Genomic DNA, 20,335 nt, shown 5'->3' with positions numbered 1-20,335 from the left:
AAACCAAAGCTCAAAGTTACACAGCTGGAAATGGTAGGACCTTGATTCAGCCCCAGGCACCTTTTCTAAGTCTGTGGATCTAAAGGATTTTCTTTCTAAAGTTAAATGATGTACTCAAAGGGAAATTCAAAAACCTATAGCATTTTTTTAAATCAGGAGAGCAAATTCACATCATGGACTAGTAACTTCACCTATATTTTTGTCTCTGTGTTACAAAGATATGAGCTAGAAGATGTAAATGGATTCAGCATCAACTCTTACTATCAAGGACCAAAGGATCTAGTCTGTGTTACAGGTGACATCCACAGGGGAAGCAGGTGAGCCCATTAGTGAAATGTGCAGACCTGGAATCAGATGTGTTGGAATTTCAGGCCCAACACTTAGTATGGGAAGCTCCAGAGAATAAAATAGGGCCTGGCATACCACAGGTCCTCCAACCATATTTGCAGAGGAGAGAATGCATGACTTTCAGCATGGTGCTGGGCCTTTCTAAGCCTCAGTTTTCACGTGTGAGAAATAGGTCAAAGATGGAGAAGCTCTACACAGTCAACAAAAACAAGTCCAGGAGCTGACTGTGGCTCAGATCATGAACTTCTTATTGCCAAATTCAGACTGAAATTGAAGAAAGTAGGGAAAACCACTAGACCAACAGGTATGACCTAAATCAAATCCCTTATGATTATACAGTGGAAGTGAGAAATAGATTTAAGGGCCTAGATCTGATAGAGTGCCTGATGAACTATGGAATGAGGTTCGTGACATTGTACAGGAGACAGGGATCAAGACCATCCCCATGGAAAAGAAACGCAAAAAAGCAAAATGGCTGTCTGGGGAGGCCTTACAAATAGCTGTGAAAAGAAGAGAAGCGAAAAGCAAAGGACAAAAGGAAAGATTTAAGCATCTGAATGCAGAGTTCCAAAGAATAGCAAGAAGAGATAAGAAAGCCTTCTTCAGCGATCAGTGCAAAGAAATAGAGGAAAACAACAGAATGGGAAAGACTAGAGATCTCTTCAAGAAAATTAGAGATACCAAGGGAACATTTCATGCAAAGATGGGCTCGATAAAGGACAGAAATGGTATGGACCTAACAGAAGCAGAAGATATTAAGAAGAGGTGGCAAGAATACACAGAAGACCTGTACAAAAAAGATCTTCACGACCCAGATAATCACGATGGTGTGATCACTCATCTAGAGCCAGACATCCTAGAATGTGAAGTCAAGTGGGCCTTAGAAAGCATCACTATGAACAAAGCTAGTGGAGGTGATGGAATTCCAGTTGAGCTATTCCAAATCCTGAAAGATGATGCTGTGAAAGTGTTGCACTCAATATGCCAGCAAATTTGGAAAACTCAACAGTGGCCACAGGACTGGAAAAGGTCAGTTTTCATTCCAATCCCAGAGAAAGCTCAAACGACTCTACAATTGCACTCATCTCACATGCTAGTAAAGTAATGCTCAAAATTCTCCAAGCCAGGCTTCAGCAATACATGAACCGTGAACTTCCTGATGTTCAAGCTGGTTTTAGAAAAGTCAGAGGAACCAGAGATCAAGCCAACATCCGCTGGATCATGGAAAAAGCAAGAGAGTTCCAGAAAAGCATCTATTTCTGCTTTATTGACTAGGCCAAAGCCTTTGACTGTGTGGATCACAATAAACTGTGGAAAATTCTGAAAGAGATGGGAATACCAGACCACCTGACCTGCCTCTTGAGAAATCTGTATGCAGGTCAGGAAACAACAGTTAGAACTGGACATGGAACAACAGACTGGTTCCAAATAGGAAAAGGAGTATGTCAGGGCTGTGTACTGTCACCCTGCTTATTTAACTTTTATGCAGAGTACATCATGAGAAACGCTGGACTGGAAGAAACACAAGCTGGAATCAAGACTGCCGGGAGAAATATCAATCACCTCAGATATGCAGATGACACCACCCTTATGGCAGAAAGTGAAGAGGAACTAAAAAGCCTCTTGATGAAAGTGAAAGTGGAGAGTGAAAAAGTTGGCTTAAGGCTCAACATTCAGAAAACGAAGATCATGGCATCCGGTCCCATCACTTCATGGGAAATAGATGGGGAAACAGTGGAGACAGTGTCAGACTTTATTTTTCTGGGCTCCAAAATCACTGCAGATGGTGACTGAAGCCATGAAATTAAAAGATGCTTACTCCTTGGAAGGAAAGTTATGACCAACCTAGATAGCATATTCAAAAGCAGAGACATTACTTTGCCAACAAAGGTTCGTCTAGTCAAGGCTATGGTTTTTCCAGTGGTCATGTATGGATGTGAGAGTTGGACTGTGAAGAAGGCTGAGTGCCGAAGAATTGATGCTTTTGAACTGTGGTGTTGGAGAAGACTCTTGAGAGTCCCTTGGACTGCAAGGAGATCCAACCAGTCCATTCTGAAGGAGATCAGCCCTGGGACTTCTTTGGAAGGAATGATGCTAAAGCTGAAACTCCAGTACTTTGGCCACCTCATGAGAAGAGTTGACTCATTGGAAAAGACTCTGATGTTGGGAGGGATTGGGGGCAGGAGGAGAAGGGGACAACAGAGGATGAGATGGCTGGATGGTATCACTGACTCGATGGACGTGAGTCTGAGTGAACTCCGGGGGTTGGTGATGGACAGGGAGGCCTGGAGTGCTGCAATTCATGGGGTCGAGAAGAGTCGGACACGACTGAGCGACTGAACTGAACTGAATAGTAGTTAATTCATAAGATGATCATGAGGATTAGGTGAGATAATGCATGTAAGGTATTTGATCCAGTACCTGGTGCACTCCTCACGTTTCAGCTCTAATGAGTGATCCAGGCGGCCCTCTCAAGTCAGAAGGGACAATGATCACAGGAGAGTTTAAACTGCTGAAACAAGGGGACCCAGCAAGACAGAAGCTTAGGTTCTTATTCATGACCCCAAATCCTTTGCAGGTAAAATATAAAAGACAAACCTCCCAAAGTCAAACAGTTCATAGCATTTATAAAAGAGAGAAAGAACTGGACAAGGGCCATTTCTCCCCAAGAGCTGCCTCCCAGTGTTGGTTGTCCTCTACACCTACTCCACCCAACAAGCTGTCAGGAACTGGGGACTGGCCAAGTAGCGGGCTCTTTACGTCTCTGATATCCAGAGGGAAGCCTCCTCATAATGGTAGCGCTGTGATCCTATAGACATGGTACCTTTATAATAGAGGGCTGGACACCAGAGCTTTCTTTCCACCATGTGAGGACATAGCAAGAAATCCCTTTAGCAAGCCAGGAGGAGGGCTCTCACCAGAACCTGACCACTGCTGGGACCAATCTCTGGAACTGTGAGAAAATAAATATTTGTTGTTTAAGCACTCAGGAAAAAAAATTAAAAAGGAAGCCTCAGAATATCAATTCTCCGAATACTGATTCCTAACGAACCATTGTGGTGGGGCGCACATGTTACTGACTAAGGTTCTTGGCCTTCTTAATTAATAGAAATTGATAGAAATTCAGGCAATGCTTTATTGGGGCCCCTGCTGCAGCAGGAGTGCACAAGAACAAACATGTTCCCTTGCTCACTTGCTGAGGGGGGTGGGCTTGTTCCTTATGGGGTGAGGGTAGGGGCAGGTCTAGGAGTCCCACCAAAGGGACGGCTTAGGTGGTTGGCCCACCCCTTTGGTGGTGTTGAGTGCAGGGGGCGTGTGGAAGTACATTGCTTTTTCTCCCAACATCCTGTTTTTTGCTCCAGGCTCTTCAGAAGTGGCAGTTGGCCTTTTTGTTCTTTTTGTATCTTGTTTTCCATAATTTGCCCCAATTGCCCACGCACATGGTTATTTTTAGTCCCTTATAGTTTATTTGTATTTTGTTGTGGAGGAGATGTTTGTCCAAGTGCAAGCACTGCAGCAAAGAGTCCCAGGTTAGAGGACCCAGGCTGGAAGAGACTCCGTCCCCCATAGCAGTCCTAATCCTGGCAATGATTCCTTCCCTAGTACAATAATTAGAGTCAAGTCACATAGGACCAATCCAGTGAAGAACGGTTGACATTTGTCTGTTTGATAAATCAAAGTACCCTGAAGTAGGTCAGGTTTAGTCCGAAAGAAATGGCTTACTCTCAGATAAAGAGTTGTGGAAGGAAACGGGAAGCTTCTTCCTGATCTCTGTACCTCAAATAAGCAATCTCCTGACTTGAGAGCTTTGATATTGAGTATTTAATTCAAATGGCCTTGGATAAGGAGAATTGGGTCAGATATCCTGCTGGTGAAGCAATTAGACATCCTATGGAGCAAGGTGGAGATCTCACTGCATCCACAGTGAGATACTATTAGGAACCAGAGCAGCAGAAACTTGGATCCTGATGACCAGGACAAGCCCAGTACCTCCAGTATTAGCACATAAGAACTGGTGCGGCTACTGGGTCTAGGTCTGGGGCTTCCAGGTGATCTTGAAGTGTGTTTGTGTGTGTGTGTGTGTGTGTGTGTGTGTGTGTGTGTGTGCGCGCGCACGCACACACACGAGCTCAGTTGTGTCCATGTCTTTGCAACCCCATGGACTGTAGCCCTCCAGGCTCCTCTGACCATGGATTTTTCCAGGCTAGAATACTGGAGTGGGTTGCCATTTCCTTCTCCAGGGGATCTTCCTGACCCAGGCATTGAGCCCCCGTCTCTTGTGCCTCCTGCTCTAGCAGGCAGACTCTTTACCACTGCAACACCTTGAGGAGGCTGATTCTAGTTTTCTCTGATGGTTTTCACCACCCTAATTCCTGATTACAACTCATATGCTCCTAGACCCTCTTCAGAACAGCAGGGTACATGGTATAAATAGTTGAATGTTGTATAAAATGGAAGCAAGGAAAGAAGAGGCTGGATATAGAGACAGAGACCATAATGGTGGGTCTCAACTACCATGTTAATGAGCTTGGACTTTATCTAGAGGAAACTGAGTAGATGTTGCAAGATTTTATGCAAGAAGAAAATATGATCAGATTTATGTTTTAGAAGGGGAGGACTCAGAGGGACAGTGGCCACAATCAGAACTTTTTATATGGCAAGGAACAGAAACCCTGGTACAACCATCTTAATAAAATGAGTTTACCTATTGGCTAGTATAACTGAGCAAGAGGGGGAGGTCTTAGAGGGACAGCGGCCACAATCAGAACTTTTATATGGCAAGGAACAGAAACCCTGGTACAACCATCTTAATAAAATGAATTTATCTATTGGCTAGTATAACTGAGCGATTTATAGACAGGCCCTGCGGTAGGCTTGGTTGGATCCAGAGTTCAAGAGAATCTCTGGCATCCTTCTTTTGGCTCAACTTCCTTTGAGAATCAGTTTCATCCCCAGGCAGGCTCACCTTGTGTTAGCAAGATGCTAGAAGACCTAGCCTCACAGCCTCACTTCACCAAGGCCAGAGGAAGGGAGAGCATATTTTCCAGGATCTTCCACTGAAGCATCTTAGATCCTCACAGAATCCCTAGCAAACACTTCCCTATGTCTCACTGCCTTTCATTTGGGTCATCTGCTCATCCCTAACCCTATCACTAAGACCAGAGTGACTGGATGTTAGTCTGAGCCAGCAACTATAGCAGAAGACCAAGGATTCATTGGCTTAAATGACAAATATTCATTTCTTACAATTCTGGAAGCTGAAAGTCAAAGAACAGGATCCCAGCATGGTCAGATTCTCAATGAGAACCCTCTTCTAGTTGTGTCCTCATAGGGCCTTCCTTGGTGTGAGCGCAGAGAAAGAGCTAGCCTGTGCCTTCTTTCTTTTTATAAGGGCACTAATCCCATCATGTTCCCTTGGTATCTCTAATTTTCTTGAAGAGATCTCTAGTCTTTCCCATTCTGTTGTTTTCCTCTATTTCTTTGCACTGATCGCTGAGGAAGGCTTTCTTATCTCTCCTTGCTATTCTTTGGAACTCTGCATTCAAATGCTTAAATCTTTCCTTTTCTCCTTTGATTTTCGCTTCTCTTCTTTTCACAGCTATTTGTAAGGCCTTCCCAGACAGCCATTTTGCTTTTTTGCATTTCTTTTCCATGGGGATGGTCTTGATTCCTGTGTCCTGTACAATGTCATGAACCTCCATCTATAGTTCATCAGGCACTCTATCTATCAGATTGAGTCCCTTAAATCTATTTCTCACTTCCACTGTATAATCATAAGGGATTTGATTTAGGTCATACCTGTTGGTCTAGTGGTTTTCCCTACTTTCTTCAATTTCAGTCTGAATTTGGCAATAAGGAGTTCATGATCTGAGCCACAGTCAGCTCCCGGTCTTGTTTTTGCTGACTGTAGAGAGCTTCTCCATCTTTGGCTGCAAAGAATATAATCAAACTGATTTCGGTGTTGACCATCTGGTGATGACCATGTGTAGAGTCTTCTCTTGTGTTGTTGGAAGAGGGTGTTTGCTATGACCAGTGCGTTCTCTTGGCAAAACTATATTAGCCTTTGCCCTGCTTCATTCCGTACTCCACGGCCAAATTTGCCTGTTACTCCAGGTGTTTCTTGACTTCCTACTTTTGCATTCCAGTCCCCTATAATGAAAAGGACATCTTTTTTGGGTGTTAGTTCTAAAAGGTCTTGTAGGTCTTCATAGAACCATTCAACTTCAGCCTCTTCAGCGTTACTTGTTGGCGTATAGGCTTGGATTACTGTGATATTGAATGGTTTGCCTTGGAAATGAACAGAGATCATTCTGTCATTTTTGAGATTGCATCCAAGTGCTGCATTTCCGACTCTTTTGTTGACCAGGATGGCTACTCCATTTCTTCTAAGGGATTCCTGCCTGCAGTAGTAGATATAATGGTCATCTGAGTTAAATTCACCCTTTCCAGTCCATTTTAGTTCACTGATTCCTAGGATGTCAACATCCACTCTTCCCATCTCTTGTTTGACCACTTCCAATTTGCCTTGATTCATGGACCTGACATTCCAGGTTCCTATACAATATTGCTCTTTACAGCATTGGACCTTTTTTCTATCACCAGTCAGATCCACAACTGGGTATTGTTTTTGCTTTGGCTCCATCCCTTCATTCTTTCTGGAGTTATTTCTCCACTGATCTCCAGTAGCATATTGGGCACCTACCAACCAGGGGAGTTCCCCTTTCAGTATCCTATCATTTTGCCTTTTCATACTATTCATGGTGTTCTCAAGGAGATCCAACCAGTCCATCCTAAAGGAGATCAGTCCTGGGTGTTCATTGGAGGGACTGATGCTGAAGCTGAAACTCCAATACTTTGGCCACTTCATGCGAAGAGTTGACTCATTGGAAAAGACTCTGATGCTGGGACGGATTGGGGGCAGGAGGAGAAGGGGACAACAGAGGATGAGATGGCTGGATGGCATCACTGACTCGATGGACATGAGTTTGAGTGAACTCCGGGAGTTGGTGATGGACAGGGAGGCCTGGCGTGCCGCGATTCATGGGGTCGCAAAGAGTCGGACACAACTGAGCAACTGAACTGAACTGAACTGAATCCCATCATGAGGGCCCCACTCTCATGACCTAATCTAACACTGATTATCTCTCAAAGTCCTCACCTCCAGATACCGTCACATTGGAGGATAGGGTTCCAATATATGAATTTCAGAGGAACACAGAAATTCAGTCCATAGCAAAATATGCTGATACAGACCTTCATTAAACAGGACCCACACTACAAATGGGGACCCTCACCAGAAAAGGGGGTGAGGCAACTCCACTCAAACTGTAGCTAACAGTGGGGGAGAGGTGGTTCCCCAAAGGAAAAGCAAGAGTTCATTTTACCCAACAGAGAGGATAAATGGATGCTGTGGTAGCCAACTCCCGAGATGGCCCCCGGGCCTCACATCTTGATATTCACATACACTCTTCTACATATACCAGGTTTGGTCTATATGACCAATAGAATATGGCCAAAGTGAAAATGCTGGAAATTCAGTTCTAAAATATTATGGGGTTTTTTCTATTTCTTTAATTTTATACCTGAATGAGATGATGAATATTCACTAAACTATGATAATCATTTTATGATGTATGTAAGTGAAATTGTTATGCTGCACACCTTAACCTTATTCAGTGCTGTATGTGAATTATACCTCAATAAAACTGGAAGGAAAAAAGCAAAAAATCATTAATGAGAAATAAAAACACAGGCTTCCCTGGTAGCTCAGTGGTAAAGAATCTACTTGCCAGTGCAAGAGACAGGGGTTCAATCCCTGGTCATGGAAGATCCCACAGGCCACAGAACGACTACACCCATGAGCCATGACTGTTGAGCCTGTACTCTAGAGCCAGGGAACTACAACTACTGTGTCCACACCCTGCAACTACTGAAGCCCACCCACCCTAGAGCCTGTGCTCCAAAACGAGAGACACCACCACAGTGGGAAGCCTGAACACCATAACCAGAGAAAGCCCCACAGCAAAGAACACCCAGCACAGCGAAAAATAGAATAAATTTTAAAAATATTTTTAAAAAAAGAAGTAAAAGCATAACAAAGATTTACTATGTAACACAGGGAGCAATATTCAATATCTTGTAGTAACCTATACATAATGGAAAATAATCTGAATATATATATATTAAACTGAATCACTTTGCTGTATACTGAAACTAACACAGTATTGTAAATCAACTGTATTTCAATTTTAAAAAAGAAATGAACTTAATTTTTAAGATTTTTATTTTGTATCTACACATAAATATAATAAATATATATTTTGGGGGCTGCAGTGGTCTTGGTGGCTGCACTGAGGCTTTCTCTAATTGTGGTGAGCAGGGTCCACTTTACATTGTGGTGCAGTGGCTTCTCTGGTTTCAGAGCATGGCCCTAGAGTGTAGGCTCAGTAGCTGTGGCTCCACAGCATGTAGGATCTTCCTGGACCAGGGATTGAACCATGCCGCCTGCATTGGCAGGTGGATTCTTAACCACTGGACCACCAGTGAAGTCCCTTATTGTGTTTTTCTCTAATTATGTTGTTTAAAACATAATTAGCATTCCATCTAGAATGCTCTCTCTCTCTCTCTTTCTCTCTCACACACACACACACACCACTTCCTTTGGGGGAAGGCAGTTGCCAAATTGTGACCCTCAGACAACCTATTGGGAGGGTGACTGAAGCCCCCAACCAACAGCCATAAGGGAAGGGAGGCCTCCCAACAACCACGTGGGTGAGCCTGGAAGCAGCTCCTTCAGCCCTAATCAAGCCTTGAGATGACTACAGCCCTAGCTGACAGCTTGACTGCAGCCTTGGAAATGACCCTCAAAACCACCCAGCCAAGCCTCTCCCAAATTCCTAATCCTCAGAAACTATGGGAGATAATATTTTTTTGTGGTCTGAAACTACTAAGTTTTGGGTAGTTGGTCACATAGCAGTAGATAACACGGATGATGAGGCAAAATCAGCAGTTGTGCATTAAGTCAATTATGGGATTGATGGGGCAATAGTAGAGGAAGGGGACAAATTATAACAACTTGGGGACTGATTTAATGTGGAGGGTAGGGGCCATAAGGATCAAATTTCACTTCCAGGCTGTATTATGGGCACAGAAGAGGATACAGGATAAAGGGGTAAAGCCTATGTGCTTGCTCAGGTTAGTTTCATTGGAACATCCTGGGAGGAGAGTCCATGAGCAGCAGGATCCATATAGGTCTGAAGTATAGGAGACAGATACAGGAGAGAGCAGTTTCTAAGATCACGTTAAAAGGAATCCTCATGTATGTGAACAAGAAAATAAAAATAATCACCCAGGTTTTTGATGAGGCAAAGACATGAAGGGAGTATTTTGTGAACAGATTTAAGAATGTGTTCACCTTGGAAGGATCTTTCCGGTGACTAGTGGGGAAAAGGCATCAGCCCAGAAAATCCCAAGCACGAACACCGTGAGAACAAGGGTTAGGGGAGACTAGATGACCAGAGGCCGACAATCTGGGCTGGGGCCAAGGGTATACGAATAGGACTATTGACTGATTGACTGTTCAGTCTCTGAATCGTGTCCAACTCACGGACTTCAGCACTCCAGGCTTCCCCGATCTCCCCAGGTTTGCTCAAATCCATGTGTGCTGGGGTCCAGCCCCAGCAGGATCCAGGGATTCCCTCAGGAGAACGGTGTCGGCGATTAGGAATAGATACAAAAGAAGAGAAAGAGGCTTGATCTTCCTCGGTTTACACAGAAAGCCAATAAAGCCCCTGTGTTCCTGCCTCCTGACTCCTGACTCCTGTTCAGGAGCCATCCTGAAAGAAGAACAGAGAGAGAAAAGGAGAGAAAAGGAAAAAAAGAATGACACGGGGAGACCAAGCTCTGATGAAGCCGGGTCTGTAACTTTATTTTCAAAAGGAGCTTTTATACCCTAAGTTACACATTTCCAGAAGTAAAAGATACAGAGTTATACAGAGTCAGCTCAACATTACATCAGTTTCACCTTTATCAAAACCAGGACATTTTCTGCATAGCTTTTCATAAACAAGGGTCTTATGTTGTGCACATCATCTTCTGGACCTGTGGCCTGCTAACATTTTGTAACTCTTTCTTGATAAAGGTTGGTCACCCAGAAAACCTGCTTTCCCTTTATCTTTCCAGTCTGCAGTCCCCCTCAGGAAACAGAGCTACATTCTTATGGAGCAAAGGTGCAGTGGGTTACAACAAAGAAAGAACTTACTAACTCAAGGGTCCTGTGTTGCTAAGGCCAAGGCTGCTGCTTGTTTTTCTTGCATACCAACTATTTTTGCTGATGCACTCCCAGGCGCACATTGGGCAAAGGACAAGGAAACTCGGTAGCAAACATTGGCTCAACAATGCAGTATTATTTTAATAAAGCTTTTTTATTGCTCGAAGGTTATGCTTGGTGTGTTGTGAACAATCATGTGCGTTAGTTTCAAGAGTGTGGATAAACCTGCCAGGTAAGCTAAAATAGTAACAGAGGGTTTAAAGTAAAAATGCTCCTTTCAAGCCCAGGAGACTTAGTAACTAGAGCCCTAAGTTGATTTTCTTCAGAGAAAGGAGGTCAGGGATAGCCCCCTGTAAATGTCAGAAGAGTTGGTGAAAGGCATAATATAATAAACAGTAGACAGACAGATTTTAGTTTCGGGGTAGATGCTCGAGCAGATCCAGGGAATCCCCCTGAATCCCGTTCTGCCTTTGCCTGTCAGGTCCTCTCCGCATGACCTTTGTCATGGGTGGGATCTCCCGTGGTGGCTCCCAGCACATGTGCATTGAGTTGGTGATGCTATCTAACCATCTCATGCTCTGCCACCCTCTTCTCCTTTTGCCTTCAACCTTTCCCGGCACCAGGGTCTTTTCCAATGAATCCGCTCTTCACATTGGGTGGCCAAAGTATTGGGATAGCGCTACTTTGCCTTCAAATTCAGGCAGGACCCTGGCCCAGTAGAGTGTGTCTACTTTTCACCTGGTGCATTTGCTTGTGTCACCACGGCTCAGACACTCTGGATCCATCCATCAAAAATGCATTCTTGTTTAACTGCATTTAACGTATAATTATTTGTAAATACCTGGTCCTTCTGGTTGTTATCATAAAGCATGTTAAGTGTATTTTCAGTGTTTCACTCAATAAGTCTTTTGCTCATCTTGACATGGCCTGGAGCCTGGGCTGTAGTCCCCATGGCTCAAAGGCATCGCTCCTGTCTCTAAACTCCTGTGGTGCTTCATCTTTGTAGGTGTCCTCTAGCAGCTGCCACAGGCTGCCTTAGAGCATTATTTGTGGGAAATTATAAGCTCTTTGTTTTAATTCCAGAGAAGGGCAATACCAAAGAATGCTCAAACTACTGCACAATTGCACTCATCTCACACGCTAGTAAAGTAATGCTCAAAATTCTCCAAGCCAGGCTTCAGCAATACATGAACCGTGAACTTCCTGATGTTCAAGCTGGTTTTAGAAAAGGCAGAGGAACCAGAGATCAAATTGCCAACATACGCTGGATCATGGAAAAAGCAAGAGAGTTCCAGAAAAACATCTATTTCTGCTTTATTGACTAGGCCAAAGCCTTTGACTGTGTGGATCACAATAAACTGTGGAAAATTCTGAAAGAGATGGGAATACCAGACCACCTGACCTGCCTCTTGAGAAATCTGTATGCAGGTCAGGAAGCAACAGTTAGAACTGGACATGGAACAACAGACTGGTTCCAAATAGGAAAAAGAGTACATCAAGGCTGTATATTGTCACCCTGCTTATTTAACTTATACACAGAGTACATCATGAGAAACGCTGGACTGGAAGAAACATAAGCTGGAATCAAGATTGCCAGGAGAAATATCAATAACCTCAGATATGCAGATGACACCACCCTTATGGCAGAAAGTGAAGAGGAACTAAAAAGCCTCTTGATGAAAGTGAAAGAGAAGAGTGAAAAATTTGACTTAAAGCTCAACATTCAGAAAACGAAGATCATGGCATCCGGTCCCATCACTTCATGGGAAATAGATGGGGAAACAGTGGAAACAGTGGAAACAGTGTCAGACTTTATTTTTCTGGGCTCCAAAATCACTGCAGATGGTGACTGAAGCCATGAAACTAAAAGATGCTTACTCCTTGGAAGGAAAGTTATGACCAACCTAGATAGCATATTCAAAAGCAGAGACATTACTTTGCCAACAAAGGTTCATCTAGTCAAGGCTATGGTTTTTCCAGTGGTCATGTATGGATGTGAGAGTTGGACTGTGAAGAAAGCTGAGCACCGAAGAATTGATACTTTTGAACTGTGGTGTTGGAGAAGACTCTTGAGAGTCCCTTGGACTGCAAGGAGATCCAACCAGTCCGTTCTAAAGGAGATCAGTCCTGGGTGTTCATTGGAAGGAATGATGCTAAAGCTGAAACTCCAGTACTTTGGCCACCTCATGCGAAGAGTTGACTCATTGGAAAAGACCCTGATGCTGGGAGGGATTGGGGGCAGGAGGAGAAGGGGATGACAGAGGATGAGATGGCTGGATGGCATCACCGACTGGATGGACGTGAGTCTGGGTGAACTCCAGGAGTTGGTGATGGACAGGGAGGCCTGGCGTGCTGTGATTCATGGGGTCGCGAAGAGTCGGACATGACTAAGCGACTGAACTGAACTGAACTGATAAGCTCTTTGATATTACAGACCCTGTTCTATAAACCTTTGCAGCCCACTCGATGAGATGCACAATTTCCCGTGTGCAGTCAATTGTAAGAACCAGCTTGCATAAGACATCACTTGCACTGGCTGACCAGTGCCCACTCCTTGTTGTTGGGGAGCAGCACGTCCTGACCTCACAGTACATTCTCTCAGCAACTGTACTGCTCAGCCTGGAGCTCCCCGCAGGTATCGCAAATGTACCCATCACCCATCAATGGGGTTCTCTCCACCACAGGAATTTAGAGTTTTGAGCTGAAACACCCCACGCTGAGGCATCTTCACGGCAGGCTGTCAGAAAGAAGTCGGTTTCCCAGTCTGTGGCTGACATACCCAGAGCTGCCCTGATGCCAGCACCTCCTGAAACTGGTTCGAACTTCCTAAATTTCAGGAGATACCCCAACACCTTCCAGAAAGTTCCTCTTTGTATTTCAGCTAGCTCAAGTTGCTTTCTGTAACTTGAGCACAAAGTAGCTTAACAAGCAACATTATCAAGCAAGCCTCAAATACAGGCTCATCCCTACAGATTCAGCAGCGTCTCATGAAATCCCAGGAGGAGAATGTGCCCACGTAAGAGGAGTCTGGAAACAGGAAGTGGGAACTGTCAAGAACTCAGAAAGTCTCCCTTTCCCCTATCTGTTTTTTGGTTTTGTTTCGTTTCTTCCCCTCTGGCAGCCTGGCTTTCCCTACCTCTTGATTCATACAGCAGAAGAAGGCCCCGCCCACCATGTCACCCAGTTTTGGTATCTCCTCCACCCACAAGCAGAACCCAGCATGAAGGTGAAACCTCTTCATCCCAATTCCAAGTTTCCTGGAGAGGAAAATCTGATTAGCGCATTTTGGATGAGGTGTCTGCCCTGATCCCCTCAGAGAAGATGAGTCACATGGCACAAGCACGGCCGTCAGAGAGCCCACCTCATAAAAGAGTCTGTGAGCTAGGATGACACCCCGCATGTTGAACTAGCAAGCAGTTCGACTTCAAAATGGCCCAGTGTGCCCTGGATTTAACTCACAACCACCCACCACTCTTCTACCGGAGCCGGCCAAACCAGCTTATCTATCTTCCTACACCAGGCTCTGTTTGGGCAAGGGTGTGTGAAACCATCCCACCCGCCTGAGTCCTGCCTGTTTTCCTCGCTATGTCTAACTAGAAAGATAACCTAATAATTACCTACTATACTGGGTAGCATTCAGAAATAAGTGGGGGCCTGCCATGTGCCAAGTGTTGTACCAGGGGTTTCATGGACTTATCTCCTTCGACCTTCACCTTAACCCTAAGATGCATATTGCTGGACCTATTGTATAGGAGAGGAGCTATGTCCCAAGAGGTCTATTTCCCAAGTTTGACAACTTGGGAATCACAGTGCAGGATTCAAACCCCTAGTTGGTCTAACCTCTTTTCACGGCCAAGGTCACCTCCAGTATGGATCAGAGGGGTAGGTAGAGTGCACTCAGGTGCCTCAGCAAGCAGAAGTTGAGGGTGAAATTGAGTTCAGACGGAAGGGCTCAGGCACTGGGAGACTTGCTTCCTTTCTGAGTCGGATATGACTCCCCCAAGCCCTAACTCAGCACACTGCCCCTCTGACCCCACCTTCCCCAGGAAAGCAGAGTCAGTAAGGAGCAGAGTTAACATGATGGAACAACAGAGTTGAAGACCTGTACAGTGACTTCTCTTTAGGAGCATTGCCTGTCCCAGGAAGACTTGAAAGGCCAAATATAGGGCAACTGTCAATCATAATACATTTATGATTTAGTACAGCTCACATTTATGGCGTGCTCACTGCTCCTGACACTGTGCTCAGAGCATCCTGTGCATTCAGTCACTGAAACTTTGCAACAAAACAAGTTTCTGTAAGAGAAGACCAAGGCTTAGAGAAAGTAATCTCCAAAGGTCGCACAACAAGTAAATATTTGAACTCAAGTTGTTTATCTCAGAGAGCTCAAACGTTTACTACCATGACAAAGCAATAAATACTGGATATGTGCTGAAGAAAAATTTAAGGACATACCCAGAGAAGTTAAAGCAAAGAATTTGTCACATAAAGGGGGAGGATGAGTCCGAGGAACCATTTTCCCATGGAGGGGAAACCAGCTGAACTGAGAGGCAGCTCTGGGTGCGAGGCGCTCCAGAACACTCCTGGGAGCAACTTCCACCTTCTCACCAGTGGGTCGAGTTATCTTTACACCATTCTCATCTGCAGCAGCTACTGCATCTGGCTTGTATGTGAATGCCTGGGGCAGGTGAAACCCTGGGGGACACACCCAGACTTCCCAAGGGATATCTGGGCACTAAATTCCACTTTAAGAGATCCATCTGCCATTCGGCATCCTTGTCTTGGTCAATGTGGGCTGCTCTAACAGAATACCACAGACTGAGTGGCTTTTAAACAAATATTTATTTCTCACTGTTCTGGAGGCTGGGAAGTCCAAGATCAAGATGCCAGGAGATTGGGTGTCTGCTGAGGGCCCACTTCCTGGTTCATGGATGGTCGTCTTCCCATCATGTCCTCACAATGGTGAATGGGAGAGGAAGCCCAATGGGGTCTCTTTTATAAGGGCACTGATCCCATTACCTAATTATCTCTCCAAAACCCCAGCTCCAAATACCATCTGTTTGGGGGCTAGGATCTTGACATATGACTATGGGGGGTACACAAACATTAGTCTGTGACAATTCTCTGCTGTGATGTGAACGCTTTCCCAAGTAGATCTGATTGTGAACTCTCCTGTTGGTCCAAGCATCCCCTTTCCAAAGTCCCCTCGCCCCCTAGACAAATCTTCAGGAGGAGTGAGAGGGTAACTTTTGTTCAGTGGGAGAAGAGTGCCTCCAAGGCACCAAACTATTAGTCACTCAGTCGTGTTTACTCTTTGCGACCCCGTGGACTGTAGCCTGCCAGGCTCCTCTGTCCATGGAATTCTCCCTGCAAGAATACTGGCATGAGTAGCCATTCCTTTCTCCAGGAGATCTTCCCAACCCAGGGATGGAACCCAGGTATCCTGCATCACAGGCAGATTTTTTACTGTCTGAGCCACCAGGCACCAAACAAAGAGACCACCAGAAACACTGTTGGTTAGGTACGGAAAACTCAGCGTAGTCACAGGACTGGAGAAGATCAGTTTTCATTCCAATTCCAAAGACAGGCAGCACCAAAGAATGTTCAAACTACTGCACAATTGTACTCATTTCACATGCTAGCAAAGTAATGCCCCAAATTCTCCAAGCTAGGCCTCAACAGTACATGAATCAAAAACTTTCAGATGTTCAAGCTGGATTTATAAAAGGCAGAGGAACCAGAAATCAAATTGCCAACATTCACTGAATCATCAAAAAAGCAAGAGAATTCCAGAAAAACATCTGCTGCTGCTGCTAAGTCGCTTCAGTCGTGTACGACTCTGTGTGACCCCATAGACGGCAGACCACCAGGCTCTGCCGCCCCCGGGATTCTCCAGGCAAGAACACTGGAGTGGGTTGCCATTTCCTTCTCCAATGCATGAAAGTGAAAAGTGAAAGTGAAGTCGCTCAGTCCAGTCCGATTCTGAGCGACCCCATGGACTGCAGCCTACCAGGCTCCTCCGTCCATGGGATTTTCCAAGCAGAAGTACTGGAGTGGGGTGCCATTGCCTTCTCCAGAAAAACATCTACTTCTGCTTTATTTATTGACTACACCAAAGCCTTTGACTGTGTGGACCACAACAAACTGTGGAAAATTCTGAAAGAGATGGGAATACCAGACCACTTTACTTCCCTCCTGAGAAATCTGTATTCAGGTCAAGAAGCAACAGTTAACTGGACATGGAGCAATAGACTGGTTCCAAATTGGGAAAGGAGTATGTCAAGGCTGTATATTGTCACCCTGTTTATTTAACTTATATGCGGAGTACATCATGAGAAACGTTGGGCTGGAAGAATAACAAGCAAGAATCAAGATTGCTTGGAGAAGTATCAATAACCTCAGATATGCAGATGACACCACCCTTATGGCAGAAAGTGCAGATGAACTGAAGAGCCTCTTGATGAAAGTGAAAGAGGAGAGTGAGAAAGCTAGCTTAAAACTCAACATTCAGAAAACGAAGATCATGGCATCTGGTCCCATTATCTCATGGCAAATAGATGGGGAAACAGTGGAAACAGTAAGAGACTTTATTTTCTTGGGCTCCAAAATCACTGCAGATGGTGACTGCAGCCATGAAATTAAAAGATGCTTGCTCCTTGGAAGAAAAGTTATGCCCAACCTAGACAGCACATTGAAAAGCAGAGGCATTACTTTGCCGACAAAGGTCCATCTAGTCAGAGCTATGGTTTTATGGTTTTTCCAGTGGTCATGTATGGATGTGAGAGTTGGACTATAAAGAAAGCTGAGCACTAAAGAATTGATGCTTTTGAACTGTGGTATTGGAGAAGACTCTTGAGAGTCCCTTGGACTGCAAAGAGATCAAACCAATCAATCCTAAAGGAAATCAGTCCTGAATATTTGTTGGAAGGACTGATGCTGAAGCTGCAATACTTTGGCCACCTAATGCAAAGAACTGACTCATTGGAAAAGACCCTGATGCTGGGAAAGATTGAAGGCAGGAGAAGAAGGGGACAACAGAGGATGAGATGGTTGGATGGCATCACCAACTCGATGGACATGAGTTTGAGCAAGCTCTGGGAGTTGGATGGACATGGAGGCCTGATCTAGAAGTTTCCCCTACTTTCTTCTATTTAAGTCTGAATTTGGCAATAAGGAATTCATGATCTGAGCCACAGTCAGCTCCCGGTCTTGTTTTTGCTGACTGTATAGAGCTTCTCCATCTTTGGCTGCAAAGAATATAATCAGTCTGATTTCAGTGTTGACCATTTGGTGATGACCATGTGTAGAGTCTTTTCTTGTGTTGTTGGAAGAGGGTGTTTGCTATGACCAGTGCGTTCTCTTGGCAAAACTTCTGTTAGCCTTTGATTTGCTTCATTCTGTACTCCAAGGTCAAATTTGCCTGTTACTTGGGGTATCTCTTGACTTCCTACTTTTGCATTCCAGTGCCCTATAATGAAAAGGACATCTTTTTAGGGTGTTAGTTCTAGAAGGTCTTGGAAGTCTTCATAGAACCGTTCAACTTCAGCTTCTTCAGCATTACTGGTTGGGGCATAGACTTGGATTACTGTGATACTGAATGGTTTGCCTTGGAAACAAACAGAGATCATTCTGTCGTTTTTGAGATTGCATCCAAGTACTGTGTTTCGGATTCTTTTGTTGACTACGATGGCTACTCCATTTCTTCTAAGGGATTCTTGTCCACAGTAGTAGATATAATGGTCATCTGAGTTAAATTCACCCATTCCAGTCCATTTTAGTTCGCTGATTCCTAAAATGTCGATGTTCACTCTTGTCATCTCCTGTTTGACCACTTCCAATTTGCCTTGATTCATGGACCTAACATTCCAGGTTCCTATGCAATATTGCTTTTTAAAACATCAGAGTTTACTTCCATCACCAGTCACATGCACGACTGGGTATTGTTTTTGCTTTGGCTCTGTCTCTTCGTTCTTTCTGCAGTTGTTTCTCCACTCTTCTCTAGTAGCACATTGGGCACATACCAACCTGGGGAGTTCTTCTTTTAGTGTCCTATCTTTTTGCCTTTCCATACTGTTCGTGGGTTTCTCAAGGCAAAAATACTGAAGTGATTTGCCATTGCCTTCTCCAATGGACCATGTTTTGTCCACCATGACCCATCCATCTTGGGTGGCCCTACATGGCATGGCTCATAGCTTCATTGAGTTAGACAAGGCTGTGGTCCATGTGATCAGTTTGATTAGTTTTCTGTGATTGTGATTTTCATTCTATCTGCCCTCTGATGGAGAAGGATAAGAGGCTTATGGAAGCTTCCTGATGGGAGAGACTGACTGAAGGGGAAACTGGGTCTTGCTCTGATGGGCAGGACCATGCTCAGTAAATCTTTAATCCAATTTTCTGTTAATGGGCGGGGCCGTGTTCCCTCCCTGCTGTTTGACCTGAGGCTAGACTATGGTGGAGGTAACGAAGATGATGGATGGTGACCTCCTTCAAAACGTCCCATGCACGCACTGCTGCACTCAGTGCTCCGCACCCTGCAGCAGGCCACCGCTGACCCACGCCGCTGCCAGAGACTCCTGGACACTCTCAGGCAAGTCTGGGTCAGTCTCTTGTGGGGTCACTGCTCCTTTCTCCTGGGTCCTGGTGCACACAAGGTTTTGTTTGTGCCCTCCAAGAGTAGTTTCCCCAGTCCTGTGTAAGTTCTGGTGGCTCTGTGGTGGGGTTAATGGCAACCTCCTCTGAGAGGGCTTATGCCACAGCCAGGTCTGCTGCATCCAGAGCCGCTGTCCCTGTGGCAGGCCACTGCTGACCCGTACCTCCACAGAAGACACTCAAACACAGTTCTGGCTCAGTCTCTTTGGGGTCTCTAGGTCCTGGCGCACACAAAGTTTGTTTGAGCCCTCCAAGTGTCTCTGGCAGGTATAGGGTCTGATTCAAAATGCGATTTCACCCCTCCTACCATCTTGCTGGGGCCTCTCCTTGGATCCAACATTCTCCTGTCGATGGTTGTTCAGCAAAGAGTTGTAATATTGGAGTTTCCACAGGAGAAGATAAGTGCACGTCCTTCAACTCTGCCATTTGTGAATCCATGACAAGTAGACTCAAGGGGTTAGATCTGATAGATGGAGTGTCTGAAGAACTATGGTCAGAGGTTCCTGACCTTATACAGGAGGCAGAGACCATCCCCAAGAAAAAGAAAGGAAAAAGGCAAAATGGTTATCTGAGGAGGCCTTGCCAATAGCTGAGAAAGAAGGGATGCTAAAGACAAAGGAGAAAAGGAAAGATATCCATTTGAATGCAGATGTCTAAAGAATAGCAAGGAAGATAAGAAAGCCTTCCTCAGTAATCAGTGCAAAGAAATAGAGGAAAACAAAAGAATGGGAAAGACTAGAGATCTCTTCAAGAAAATTAGAGATACCAAGGGAACATTTCATGCAAAGATGGGCACAATAAAGGACAGAAATGGTATGGACCTAACAGAAGAAAAAGATATTAAGAAGTGCCAAGGATACACAGAAGAACTGTACAAAAAAGATCTTCGTGACCCAGATAACCATGATGGTGTGATCATTCACTTAGAGCCAGACATCCTAGAATGTGAAGTCAAGTGGGCCTTAGGAAGCATCACTATGAACAAAACTAGTGGAGGTGATGGAATTCCAGCTGAGCTTTTTCAAATCTTAAAAGATGATGCTGTGAAAGTGCTGCACTCAATATGCC

The sequence above is a fragment of the Bos javanicus genome, chromosome 10 (assembly GCF_032452875.1).
Source record: "Bos javanicus breed banteng chromosome 10, ARS-OSU_banteng_1.0, whole genome shotgun sequence".
Lineage (NCBI taxonomy): Eukaryota > Metazoa > Chordata > Mammalia > Artiodactyla > Bovidae > Bos > Bos javanicus.
The sequence above is the reverse complement of the archived record's forward strand: the minus strand, read 5'-3'. Positions refer to the sequence as shown.